Raw genomic sequence first — 13,898 nt, forward strand, 5'->3', positions numbered from 1 at the left:
ACCATGACTTTCTAGCACAGCTAGAGAAGGCCTTAACAATTAACAGTATGTATTTCTCAGTCTACAGGGACTGTTCAGGAAAAAAAGAAGTAAATATTCAAAGCTTAATGATTTCTCTTGTGCAGCACTTCCATGACTTATGCCAAATTTTCCCAAGCTAGTTCTAAAATGGTTAATCTGCTCTGATGAGTAAATGGTCTTTCACCTTCAACTGGTTTGGGCACTAGTGGCATGGGTTAATAAAACCATCTGTGTGAGTTTGGCTGTGGGTATAGGTGTCTGTGGACCCAAGGCTTGCCTAGAAAGGATATAACATAGTGTGCAACCTGTGTGCTATCCCAGGGAGTACTGTGACACTAGGTTCTCCAGACAGTGGAGAAGCAGTGGTAAACCTCAGTGGTACCAACTTCCATCAGATTGCAGATGAGGTTTGGAAGGAGAGTCCCAAATTCTCCAACCAGAGAATCAAGACAAGAAATGGCCGACTCAAAAGTCTCTCCCACACTTTCTTCTAAGATGCTAGAAATTACCTTGAGTCTCTCTATTTTAGGTAAGAAAGTAAAATCAGTGAACATTTTCTGGATGGTCATGATTTAAATGCCTGTACACTACACTACCTGTATACCAGGGCTTCCCTGGTGGCTCAGCTGGTAAAGAATTTGCCTGCAATGCAGGAGACCTGGGTTTGATCCCTGAGTTGGGAAGATCCCCTGGAGAAATGAAAGGTTACTCACTCCAGTATTTTGACCTGGAGAATTCGATGGACTGTACAGTCCATGGGGTCACAAAGAGCTGGACACGATTGAGTGACTTTTACACTACCTAAAGTGAGTATATCCTCCTCCTGTGGCCTGTATTTATTGGCTGGCCCCAATAAGGTTCAGGCTTGACTCTCAAATACTAGAATTGGATGAGTTTTGGATAGCCCCAAACAGAGAAGGCAGGAGGAGCATCCCAAAATGAGTTCTTTAGAGAAAGATAAAACTTGAATGCCATAAAATTGAAAGCAAATATCAGAAGTAGACTCTCTCAATTGAAAAGATATAGGACTGGAGTCAGGTATGAATGATGAGATGTAGACAGATTGCTGTTGCTTTGGAATGGTCCATGGCTTGCCTTTGGCTATCATTGGAAATGTATTATTGGTTAGAAAGTAATGGTTCAAAGAATTTTTTGTATCCTTTATTTTTTTTAGAGTGAGGTGTCATGCTGGGTTAGTGAAGAGTCACCCTTGAAGGTTGGAAAAGGATAAAAAATAAAAAATATATGTCTCCATATAAGGAATGGGTCATTGCGACACCATGGACTGTAGCCTGCCAGGTTCCTCCATCCATGAGATTTACCAGGCAAGAATACTGGAGTGGTTTGTCATTTCCTTCTCCTGGGGATCTTCCCAACTCAGGGATTGAACCTGGGTCTCCTGCATTGCATGCAGACTCCTTATCATCTCCATATAAGGAATAGAAAGGTTTATAGAAACTTGGGGTAGAAAATGAATAGCACTCAAAAAAGTAAAGCCCAGAGCATCATTTATGATAAAGGTGGAATCTGAGCAACGGGGTAGGGAGAGTAGCAATAGAAGTCATAAAAGAAAAAAATATTAATTTTAATTATGTTTATAAACTCATCTGACATTAACACCGTAGAGACATAAGGTAGCTTTATGAGAAGATATAAAATGTATCGACATTCTTCGTAAACCAATAGGTGCCATGAAAATATAAATGATAGTATTACTGTTATTATTATTATTAGTCAGCACTACACATTGATAACATGGTTGCCTGAGGATCTCAATTATAAATGCCAATTTGAAGATATCCAGAGTTGATTCTAGTTATGTATTTTTCTCCATATTTTGTTAGCCACATTATGCAGGAGTAAATTGCACAAGTAAAATGGATCAATATTTTGACAAAGAACTTGATACAGAACTTTCAGAGGTAGAAAAAAAGGTGAAGAATAATTAGTATTTAGAATGGTAATACAATCACAGGAATAAGAGACAGGAAAATGTGGTTAAATTACTGATCTTGATAACATTATCGATACAGGAAAAATTTTATCTCAGAATGAACTAAGACATTTCTAAAGACAAATTCCGTAGTGAACTAAGGGATTTTCAAAGGCAATGGTCTATCCCTGAATTTTTTTTTGAAATGATAAATATATACCCATGAACACAAAACACAAGGGATTAAAGCTAAACTAGAAACAGAATTCACATATCTCAAAGCCCACAGGTTGTCCCCAAAGTTTAAGGAAAACAACTGAGCCTTGTCATGTACTCCAGATGTTAATAAAGTGGACCATTTGAAAAGGGAAGAAGTTCCAGAAAACAAATGTTCATGAGCAATGGACCTTTGTCATCCTAACAACATATAAATAACAACATATAAATCACAGGGGCACTGATGCCATTTACTAGACTAAGCAGGAGTTGTACTTTACATAATTTTATTCACGAGTAAAACATGACAGGTTTCACTTCAATCAATAACTTATTTATTTGTTAACCTATTTTCTTCCATGATGCCTTTTCCCATAAAATAAGCAACAAACCCCAAACAAATCTAGTTTACTCACAATAGTTAGGTGAACAGAGTTGAATGTGATTTATCAAAATATGACAGATGACTCCCCTTTCCTCTAGCCCTAACAATTTACATGGATGCCCTCTACTTGGCTTTAAACAGATGTCCCAAATTCTGTGTCCAAACAGAACTCATCTAAACCAAGCCTACCAGCATGGAAACCCACTGTTCCTACATCCCCCCACCTCCGTTTACTGACTCCATATTGTAGTTCCCTTCTGTCCACTGGGTGGACCCAAAGCATCCATGCAGAAGGGCAGCTAAGAGACTTGCCTGGCGCTCAAGTGGTTAAGACTCTGTCTTCCAATGTGGGGGACCTGTGTTTGATCCCTGGTTAGGGAACTGGGATTCCACATGTTGTGGGGCAGCTGGACCTGTGAGCCACAGCTATCACCACAACTAAGACCTGATGATGCCAAATAAATATTAAAAAGAGGAAGAGCAGATAAGCACTACCTGTTTCCACTTTATCATCCACTTTATCATAGTTCTCAGGCCAGCAGTCTTGAAAGTACATATTTATAACAGAAAAAGTGAAGTGAAAGTGTTAGTCGCTCAGTCATGTCCAACTCTTTGCAACTCCATGGATTGTATGTAGCCTGCCAGGCTCTCTCTCCATGGAATTCTCCAGGCAAGAATACTGGGGTGGGTTGCCATTCCCTTCTCCAGGGAGATTTCCTGACCCAGGGACTGAATCTGGGTCTCCTGAATTGCAGGCAGATTCTTTACCATCTGAGCCACCAGGGAGGCCCATTTATTACAGAACAACCAATCAAACACACATAAACAACAATTTTAAAAAATCATTTTTTTATTATCACATTTTTATAATATGGAAAACAACTTGACATCGCTAATAGTCATGCTATTAACTATTATCATTAATAGTCATGCTTCTGTGTACGTCTTCCAGGATCAAGACCCTGGCCAGTTGTTTCCCTTGCTAAGTTTTTAAAAATCAAATTGTACTTCTGTGATGGACACTGTGTCATAATTAGATGCTATCATCTTGTAAGTGGTCGTTGATGTTAAACTGACCCTCTGTTTTTTCACCATCCTTAGACTTCGATTCTGCTGCTTTATTCCTAAAGCTGGTTAGGGTCTCTTTTATTGTCTATTTTACTTCTCTCTTGAACAGAACATAAAGTTCCTTTCTTTTTATTCTAGCTTTATTGAGATAATCAGGGCTTACCTGGTGGCTCAGCAGTCAAGACTCTACCTGCCAATGCAGGGGACATGAGTTCAGCCCCTGGTCTGGGAAGATTCTCTGGAGAAGGAAGTGGCAACCCACTCCAGTATTGCTGCCTGGGAAATCCCAGGGACAGAGGAGACTGGTGGCTACAGTCCATGGGTTTGCAAAAGAGTGGGACACAAGTTAGGGACTAAACAATAACAAATTTGATAATTGATAAATAACATTGCATTGATTTAAGGTGTACAATATAATGATATATGTATTTATTGTGAAGTGATTATCATAATGAGTTAGTTAACATCCACCACCCCACACAGCTGCAAAAACATAGACTGCTTCAGGAATTTGCATGTCACCCTTGTGCACGGGCCATGCTAATATCTGTATTCTTCTAATTTTATGTGTGTGCTACAGAAGTGAACACTAAAGCGTCTTTTCTTCACCTCAGTGAAAGAATGCTTTATTTTACTTGCATTTTTATTGTCTGGATTATTACAAATTAAGATACAAATGTGGAGAAGGAAATGGCAACCCACTCCAGTATTTTTGCCTGGAGAATTCCATGGACCGAAGAACCTGGCAGGCTATAGTCCATGGAGTCGCAAAGAGTTGGACATGACTGAGCAACTAACACACAAACACACACACATGACACAAATAACTACTTACTATCTCTACTTTAACTCCCTTCTAGTCCATTCTTCAGCAGCACATTCAATCTATGTACACACATGCTTAAAGCTTTCTCATAGCCTCAAAATTAAGTCAAATGTATCAAGGGGATCACACCAAGCTGACATCACTCCTATCTCTTTTCAGTTCCACTCCTTAACTTTGCTACCGCCTATACCAAAACCCAGACAGCTCTTGCCACCCTAAACTACTTGCAATTCCCCAACAAGCCAATTCACTCTCCTCCATGCCTTTACATAGGTAGTTTTCTCTGACTCAGTATGTGCTCTGGCTTCCTTCCCCTTTGGCTGGCCATTTCTCTAGTCTTTCAAGATGCAGTTCATTTTCAAACATTTTCAAAGATCTACCTTTATCTCTGAAAATCAGCCCTCCCAGTGGGTCCAGTTTCTCATTTGTATAACCCGTCACTTATGATGTGATTGCACTGTACCGCTTGTATCTCTGGTAGCCTTCACCAATATAACCAAAGCTCCCTAAGAGCAGGGATCATATCCTAACCATCTTTGTATCACAAACATCTAGCAGTGATTGATATTAATGGAATTTAGGAAAAATACCTAACTGTCTTCAAAACAGTATTGGAAAGGTATTCTACTCTATAATGTTATCATGCATGTGTGTGCTAAGTCACTTTAGTCATGTTGGACTCTGCGATCCTATGGACTGAAGCCTCCCAAGCTCCTCTGTCCACAGGATTTTCCAGGCAAGAATACTGGAGTGGGTTGCTATCCCTTCTCCAGGGGATCTTCCTGAACCAGGGATTGAGCCCACATCTCTTAAATTTCCTGCATTGGCAGATGGGTTCTTTACCACTAACGCCCCGCTGAGAGGCCCTTGGTATCATAGCTACCTTGAATTGCTGGAAGTTGAAAAGCCAGATGCTTTCACCTGAACCACAAGAAAAACCAAAATCTCTCTTTAAGATTTAGAGCATTTCCACTGTGATTGAAATGTGAACTTTAAACTGAATGAAATCAAACAGATGCTCTTAGCAGTTTGATCAACTATTCTTCCAACAGATATCTGTATAGCAGATGGCATAAACAATTCAGCATATATTTAAATACTGATATAAAATTAAAATAACATAAAATCCTTCAAATTTATTAGGGATTTGTTCCTTCATGAGTGCTTTTTCAGGGGACTGGCATCCCTGACTAATTTTCAGACATGCTCTCAAAGATTTCTCTCCTCTTCACTTTCTTTCTTCTTCCAGGAAGAAGGCAAATGCCCCTTTGCAATGTTGTTATTGTTCAGTTGCTCAGTTGTATCTCACACTTTGCGATCCCATGAACTGCAGCATGCCATCTCCTTCACCATCTCCCGGAGCCTGCTCAAATTGATGTCCATTGAGTCAGTGATGCCATCCAACCACCTCATCCTCTCCTGTCCCCTTCTCCTGCCTTCAACCTTTCCCAGCATCAGGGTCTTTTCTAATGTAATGCAATGTTACAGTTATGCTTTTCTGGGCTCAACTTGAAGAACCACTCTAATAATACAAGTATCATCCTTTATATATTTTTTTTAGGAAATAAAGTTGGCACACACACTCAGTATATATAAACTGACAAGAAACCTCACAGAGATTACTTTTGGTTTCCTCAGATGAGGATGACACACCTAACACTGACAAAGGAGGTAAAAAGTGTTGTCCATTATTCAAATGTGGAAATGTCAACTGTGTAGTGAAGACAGTCCCTACAGGTCTTGTGAGACAAGCATGAGAAGCATAAATATGAATATGCAGTATTGTTTATATGGTATCATTTAGCTTCCAATCATCCCTGTGCATATGAAAAACTAAATACAAAAAAATCCACTATGTTTACTTTCTCAGTTGAGTTCAGTCGATCAGTCCTGTCTGACTCTTTGTGACCCCATGGACTGCAGCACAACAGGCTTCCCTGTCCATCACCAACTCCCAGAGCCTACTCAAACTCATGTCTATCGCATTGGTGATGCCATCCAACCATCTCGTCCTCTGTCATCCCCTTCTCCTTCTGCCTTCAATCTTTCCCAGCATCAAGATCTTTTCCAATGAGTTAGTTCTTTGCATCAAGTGGCCAAAGTATTGGAGTTTCAGCTTCAACATCAGTCCTTCCAATGAATATATAGGACTGATTTCCTTTAGGATGGACTGGTTGGATCTCCTTGCAGTCCGAGGGTCTCTCAAAGGTCTTCTCCAACAACACAGTTCAAAAGCACCAGTTCTTCAGAGCTCAGCTTTCTTTATAGTCCAACACTCACACCCATACATAACTACTGGGAAAACCATAGCTTTGACTGGACGGGCCTTTGTTGGTAAAGTAATGTCTCTGCTTTTTAATATGTTGTCTAGGTTGGTCATAACTTTTCTTCCAAGGGGCAAATGTCTTTTAATTTCATGGCTGTACTCACCATCTGCAGTGATTTTGAAGCCTAAGAAAATCAAGTCCCTCACTGTTTCCATTGTTTCTCCATCTATTTGCCATGAAGTGATAGGACTGGATGCCATGATCTTAGTTTTCTGAATGTTGAATTTTAAGCCAAATTTTTCACTCTCCTCTAAAACATAATTAATCAGATATGATTGTTCTCAATATGCTCCAATTTTCTCTCGAGGGTAGATAAAGTGGCAGAGGCTTTTTTCCATATAAGAATAAACCATGAGTCTTTGGTGAACAATGGCACTGAATTTTATCCTGTCCTTTATTATCTCCCATTAGTGGGTTAGTTGCTAAGTGTGTCTGACTCTTGAGACCCTATGGAGTGTAGCCTGCTAGGCTTCTCTGTCCATGGGATTTCCTAAGCAAGAATATTGGAGTGGGTTGCCATTTTCCTTCTCCAGGGTATCTTCCCAACCCATAGATCAAACCCTGGTCTCTTGCATTACATGCAGATACTGTCTGAGCCACTAAGGAAGTCCCACTATCCCCATTACTCCCCCAACATGTTTTAGGACAAAAGCAATTCAGTCTATATTACCTAATCTTAGAATTCCCTTGGGCTTGCCAGAATCATTTTGCATGTATGGACCAAGTAGCAGAGAATACACTTGATTACACTAAAGTTTTAAGGTGCTTTGCCAATATCCCTGAATTAGTTTGACATTCTGTATGACTCAAGACTCAAATGCCATTTTCTCTCACTGTGGTGTCAGGCACATAGTCATTAAGTATCAATATACTGACTATTTTTAGCGGGTGGTCAGAGGTATTAAGTAGCTACTTATAATTTAGTATTAAGAAAATTGCCATTAATAATTTACTTTTCTGCCTACTATGTTAAGGCAATGTTTCTGTAATATATTGTTCTCCGAAAAAAATAGAGCAATTACCAAGGGCACCATTTCTATCAGCTTTTGGCACTATTAGGTCAAGGTCAGAGTTAGGGGCAGAATCTATAGTTTGAGTTTACCAAGTCATGTAGTATTTGACCTTTAAATTGCTGTTTTGTCGTGCCATAGCTATTGCAGAGAAAGTGATCCTGTTATATCCAGTTTCATTGCTAAAATAAATACAAGGTCATTGCCTCCAGCAGGTGACTGGAAAGCATACAGTATAATCCTCTTGATCTTGACACCCAAAACACAACCAAGAGTTTTTCTCAAGGCCTTTTGAATGCACTGAGAAATATAAATAAATAAAACAATACGTTACTCATAGTCAGCTATGATCAATTTAATTTGGCCAAGCATACAAAAGCAGCTTCCTTAAATAAGAGCTACCCAGGGTCTCATTAGTGCAGATGAAAAAAAAAAAAAAAAATCAAGGTCATGCTAAAGGTGTATGACTTCATGGTGGAAAATTTCAATCCTCCAAACACCTCCGGGTAAGAAACCGAAAAGCAAGCGGAACAATGACTGTCAGGCAGATTTCAAAATCTCGTTCAGACCATCGGACAAATACTAAGTTAGGAAAAAAGTAGAAATTCTAAATATACTGAGGAATACCTTTTTACAAAGTGAGGTTGACAAGGCTGAAGGCGGGTGTCGAATGTCTCTTATTATAATGAGCAGAACTTAGCATTATCTCCACACAAATGTGAAAGTGGAAGAGTGGACCCCTCAGAATTCTAAAGTGGCCTTTTCATGTGAATTACATCTTAGAAAAACCAAAAAGCAATGATTTGTGAATTGCTCTTATGAGTAGGTAAAAATGCACTTTTCTGTTTGTCTTTTAATCCTGTCCTGCCATATTTTGAATGATAGAAGAAAAGTGATTATAATGTTGAAATGCAAGCAAAGATGAGAAAACACATTCATTAAACTGTATTTATTGAATAATAAATGTAAATGTTAAACATATCTGCCCCATTATACATGCTTCTAACTACTTTAATACATACTTAACTGTATATCACGGAGAAGGCAATGGCACCCCACTCCAGTACTCTTGCCTGGAAAATCCCATGGACGGAGGAGCCTGGTAGGCTGCAGTCCATGGGGTCGCTGAGAGTCAGACAAGCCTGAGCGACTTCACTTTTACTTTTCATTTTCATGCATTGGAGAAGGAAATGGCAACCCACTCCAGTGTTCTTGCCTGGAGAATCCCAGGGACGGGGTAGCCTTGGTGGGCTTCCATCTATGGGGTCACACAGAGTCAACCACGACTGAAGTGACTTAGCAGCAGCAACTATATATCATATATATTATACTTGAATATATAAAATGAGGATGGTTACCTATCAGAGCTCATCTGAGCTAAAAATTAATGCTGATAGCATTAATGGACTTGTGATCTATTTAATATTGCAGCTTTTAAAACCAAGAAGCCTGATCTTTTCTAAATTGATGTTATGGTAGGAAAAAGGTTATGAGTGTAGGCTGGCAAGTCCATAGGAAAATAATAGTAAGTTTCCAGTTAGATTCTGATGCTGATAAATCAATATAACTGTCAACAGCTGGGTCCTAAGATAAACGCAGATGTGTAAAGAGAAAGCAAACAATCGTGGAAATGGAAGCAAACACGGTGCTTAAGAACATCAGCCATCTGGGAACTGCTTCTTTGAGAAGCTGTAAATCAAGTCAGTCTGTCTTCTCTGTAAAAGTGTTTTATTTTAATTTGGAGATTTTTCTAATTCTATAAGTCATTGGCATAATCCAACCCAGAAGTATTACCAAAGCATAAATCACACATTCACACTGGAGTTACTTGTCTTCATCACAAAATATTAGGAGATCAATAGCAGTGTCCTTGGGCTCCTCAGGCAAGTGTCCCTTTGTGTCATGAAGCCCCAGTGATGCACAATATATGTTTGCCTGGTATCTCCTTGGACACTTTAAGGAATTTAAAAGGAATATCATATTGTGGTAGTCTGGGTTTGCTTTAAGGTAGCAAATATCTTGTGCCTTGTTTGGGGGAGCTTAGAGTGTGGTTCACTATGACACTATACAGGCTTCCTTTGATAGACAAGGACTGTGAACTATTATTTCATATCCTGAAAGAACTATGGCATAGTTACTAGGATGGAAAACTCTCATGGAAACACTGGGACAGTTTACCAAGTGGCTATCTATCCAGTACCTACAAATAGTTATTGGGAGGTACCTTGAATGCAAGAAATCCTCACCCCTTGGGAGAGGTTGATACCGTCATATCATGGGGAATGAGCTGGGAAGAAGGCAATAGGTGGGTGTCACCCAGAAACCCAAAGGAGTGCTGATAACCAGGCTGCTGGAAAAATCAAGAGCTAGAAGTTCCCCAAGATATTTGAGTAGCTAAGCAAGGGTTTCTATTAGAGACCTCAGAATAAGCTTTCTTACTGGAAATCTGTCTACCCTTCCATATCTGTCCTTCAGCTCTCTCTGCCCTGCCTTTTGCCCAGAAAACTGACCCATTTGGATAACACAGTAACGTGTTCTGACTTCCAGTTGGATTAAGTTAATGAGAAACCTTGACAGATGATCAGAGAGAAGAAGAATGTGGTCAGTATTTTGGACTTCCACTTCAAAGAGAATGAGTGGGCTGTGGTTTCTGTTAAAGGTAACTTCTGTCAAAGCAGCCCCAGCTACAAGACTTTGTCTTCTGGGTTCTAGTGTTGGTAGCAATGGCACCCCACTCCAGTACTCTCGCCCGGAAAATCCTATGGACGGAGGAGCCTGGTAGGCTGTAGTCCGTGGGGTCACTAAGAGTCAGACACGACTGAGCAACTTCCCTTTCACTTTTCACTTTCATGCACTGGAGAAGGCAATGGCAACCCACTCCAGTGTTCTTGCCTGGAGAATCCCAGGGACAGAGGAGCCTGGTGGGTTGCCATCTATGGCGTCGCACAGAGTCAGACACGACTGAAGCGACTTAGCAGCAGCAGTAGTTCTCTGATCACCATCCTGGGCACTCTGCTATCTCTTGTGGTCTCTAAATTCCATTTACAACTTAATAAATAGTCTCCTGTTGAAAACTTCCCTCAGTTTTGTAACTTGAGAATGCCAAGTGTACTTTGTATGGACCCTGGCTATGTAGTGTTTCAGGTAGAAAGGGGAGAGATATTAACACACCAGGAAAGAGAAATAAACTTGCCCGAGAGTCAAGAAATGTTGGCTTAAGAGATCAGTCACTAGCGACTCTGTGAACTGAATAGTCATTTCCCTTCTCTGGGCACCTTTCATTTTTAAAAACTAAATTTGAACTTCTGGGATGAAAATTTTATTTTTACCTCTAAAATTCTGTCTTTCTCTTATTCTAGATACAAAACCAATTTGTTTGATTATAAGACCATGAATGCCTATTTTATACTCTTTCTGCATCCCGGAGCACATTGGTGATTGATTTATCAACATCCATTCCCCTTTCCCTACAGAACCCTGTATGATTTGGGGTGACAATACGCCTAGCATTATAAAAAACAGTATTCATACTTCTTGGGGAAGGATGTGACAGCCAAGTGGTTCACTACTGGTCAATGAGGTGAAAGTCCAAGTTACTGGGCAGAGTTTCTGGAAATCTAAGAGTCCATCTCATTGGAGTTGCCCTTTTCTGCCCTTTGCCCTTTTTCTTCTTCTTGCCTGAAATATGGATTGATAACTGGGGTAGGGAAGCCTTCCCAGAGTGACAGCACAGGCTTACTCTATGGCAGATGGAGGCTGGGAGCTGATAGCATCATGGAAGTGGAAACACAGCCATGGATACTACCTTTCTACCTACATGGTGAGTGCTAAATTGCCTCAGTCATGTCTGATTCTTTTCTACTTCATGGACTATAGCCTGCCAAGCTCCTCTGTCCATGGGATTCTCCAGGCAAGAATACTGGAGTGGGTAGCCATTCCCTTCTCCAGGGGATCCTCCCAACCCAAGGATCAAAACTGGGTCTCTTACATTGCAGGCAGATTATTTACCACTGAGCCATGGTAGAGCTTCCTTAATTTAGTCTCATGTTTCTGTAACATAAAGTCTTCTATATTTCTCTAACTCAGAAAACAATCAAGTTACATATAAACCATGTAGTCCTGGATAACTCAGGTCAGAGCTCTAGTTGGTGCCCCAACAAACCCTTGCTTCCCCTTCCCTTATCCTGTATTCAACTTAATCCCTCAAACTTTACAAGGACTGTACTAAAATCACATGTGGCTCTAATTTCTAAATCCAGAAGTGACAGCTAACTTAATTCATGTGATTCACTTATTTTACAATTCCTCAATTCTACTTACAGTTAGATACCCAGGAGGAACTCATGCACAGATAAGTGTGTAAAGAAGAAAGTTCACAGCACCATGGCTTTTAACAGGAAAGATCTAGAAGCAGTACATGCATATTGTGGAATATTATACTGCATTGAAAATAAGTGAGTTACAGTAACGTGCAATCACAGGGATGGATATGTCAACAAAATAACAGGGATGGATATGTCAACAAAATAACGAGTGAAGGAAGCATATCCAACAAGATACATAACTTATTAACCTTTCCATAAAGTTAAACAAAACAACTAAAACCAAATAGTATGTTTGAAAAATACAATGTCACTGAGCAAGACCCTCTGAATAGTCCCCTACCTATGTCCTCTGCCAGCCTTTTGTTTGTAGAAAAACTTGAGTCAAAGAATAAATTTAATCAGATAACTGAAAAAATGCAGAGAGAGTAAAACAGTCAAGCAAGACAAAACAATAATACTTTAGCCATTAAACAAAGTCCAGGACCTTTAGTTTTTCCTCAAGGATTATAGTTAATTGATGCCATGTCCTTTGAACAGTTTTGCAGATACTGAAACTCCCAGCAGGTGGAAGAAGTTAACGCTATGCTGCTTATAAGCATGTAGACCCAGACTGGTTGGAAACCAAAGGCTGATGAAGCCACCTCCCAATTACTTCACTACCAACCAGTCATAAAAAGGTCCACAAGCTGATCATGCCCTGCTCAATCAGTACCCTGAGACTCCTCAATACCCGCTCCAGGGTGAGTCACACAGTTTTGAGGGCATTAGCCTGCTATGACCCTCTTTGCCTGGCAAAGCAATAGAAGTTATTTTTGTCTACTACAGCCAAAACTCTGCCTGAGTTTCCGTTTGGCACCGGTAAACAGAGGTCGAGTTTTGGCAACAGTACTGCTTAGATATGCACATGTTTTTACAACTGTAGTTTAAAGGCAAGGGATTGAAAAATATAGAATTCAATATTGAATGTACACTTTCTAATTTACAATTATTAAGTAATTATAACTATAGGTATGTATGTGTAGATAGATAGCTTCCGTATCAGTTTGAGATGTATATAAATGGTATGAGTTAAACAGGCAAAAAGTCTAATAGCTATTTCATAAATAATTTTTAGGCTCACTTCTTTTTTTAAAAAAAAGTTTTTATTGTGTTAAAAGTCACATAATATAAAACATACTATCTTAACCATATTTAACTATGCATTTCAATGGTACTAGGGCTTCCCTGGTGGTTCAGACAGTAAAGAATCTGCCTGCAATGTGGGAGACCTGGGTTTGATTCCTGGGTTTGGAAGATCCTTTGGAGAAGGAAATTGCAGACTCAATCCAGTATTCTTGCCTGGAGATTCCATGGACAGAGGAACCTGGTGGGCTACAGTTCATGGGGGTCACAAAGAGTTGGACACAACTGAACTACTAACACTTTCAGTGGCACTAAGTACATTCACATTTGTTGCAAGCCAGGTGGGGAGGGATGGGGGCTTAGGCTCACTTTTTAAACCACTCAAACTACTCCAGATAACTTTCCAATGTCAGCAAATTGTCCTAAAGAAAGAGTTAGTTGCTCAGTCATGTCTGACTCTTTGCAACCGCATGGACTGTAGTACACCAGGCTCCTGTGTCCATGACATTCTCCAGGCAAGAATACTGCCTTAGGTAGCCATTCCCTTCTCCAGGGGACCTTCCTAATCCAGGGATTGAAAATGGGTCTCCTATATTGCCGGCAGATTCTTTACCACCTGAGCCACCAGGGAAGCCCCTAAACAGGGACTAGACATTGATTATTGC

The 13,898-nt window shown here is 40.0% G+C and overlaps 1 protein-coding gene and 1 non-coding gene across 2 annotated transcripts in view; both read right to left on the minus strand.

Annotated features, from left to right (window-relative positions):
- Nucleotides 1–13,898, minus strand: part of HCN1 (hyperpolarization activated cyclic nucleotide gated potassium channel 1) — a 435,287-nt gene that overhangs the window by 155,126 nt on the left and 266,263 nt on the right. The gene's annotated exons all lie outside the window — the stretch shown is intronic.
- LOC145519286 (U6 spliceosomal RNA) lies at nt 4,111–4,213 on the minus strand. The gene has a single exon (XR_014063698.1). It is a non-coding gene; the product is annotated as a U6 spliceosomal RNA (small nuclear RNA).

The sequence above is a fragment of the Giraffa tippelskirchi genome, chromosome 8 (assembly GCF_054371585.1).
Source record: "Giraffa tippelskirchi isolate mGirTip1 chromosome 8, T2T-mGirTip1v1.2.pri, whole genome shotgun sequence".
Classification (NCBI taxonomy): Eukaryota; Metazoa; Chordata; class Mammalia; order Artiodactyla; family Giraffidae; genus Giraffa; species Giraffa tippelskirchi.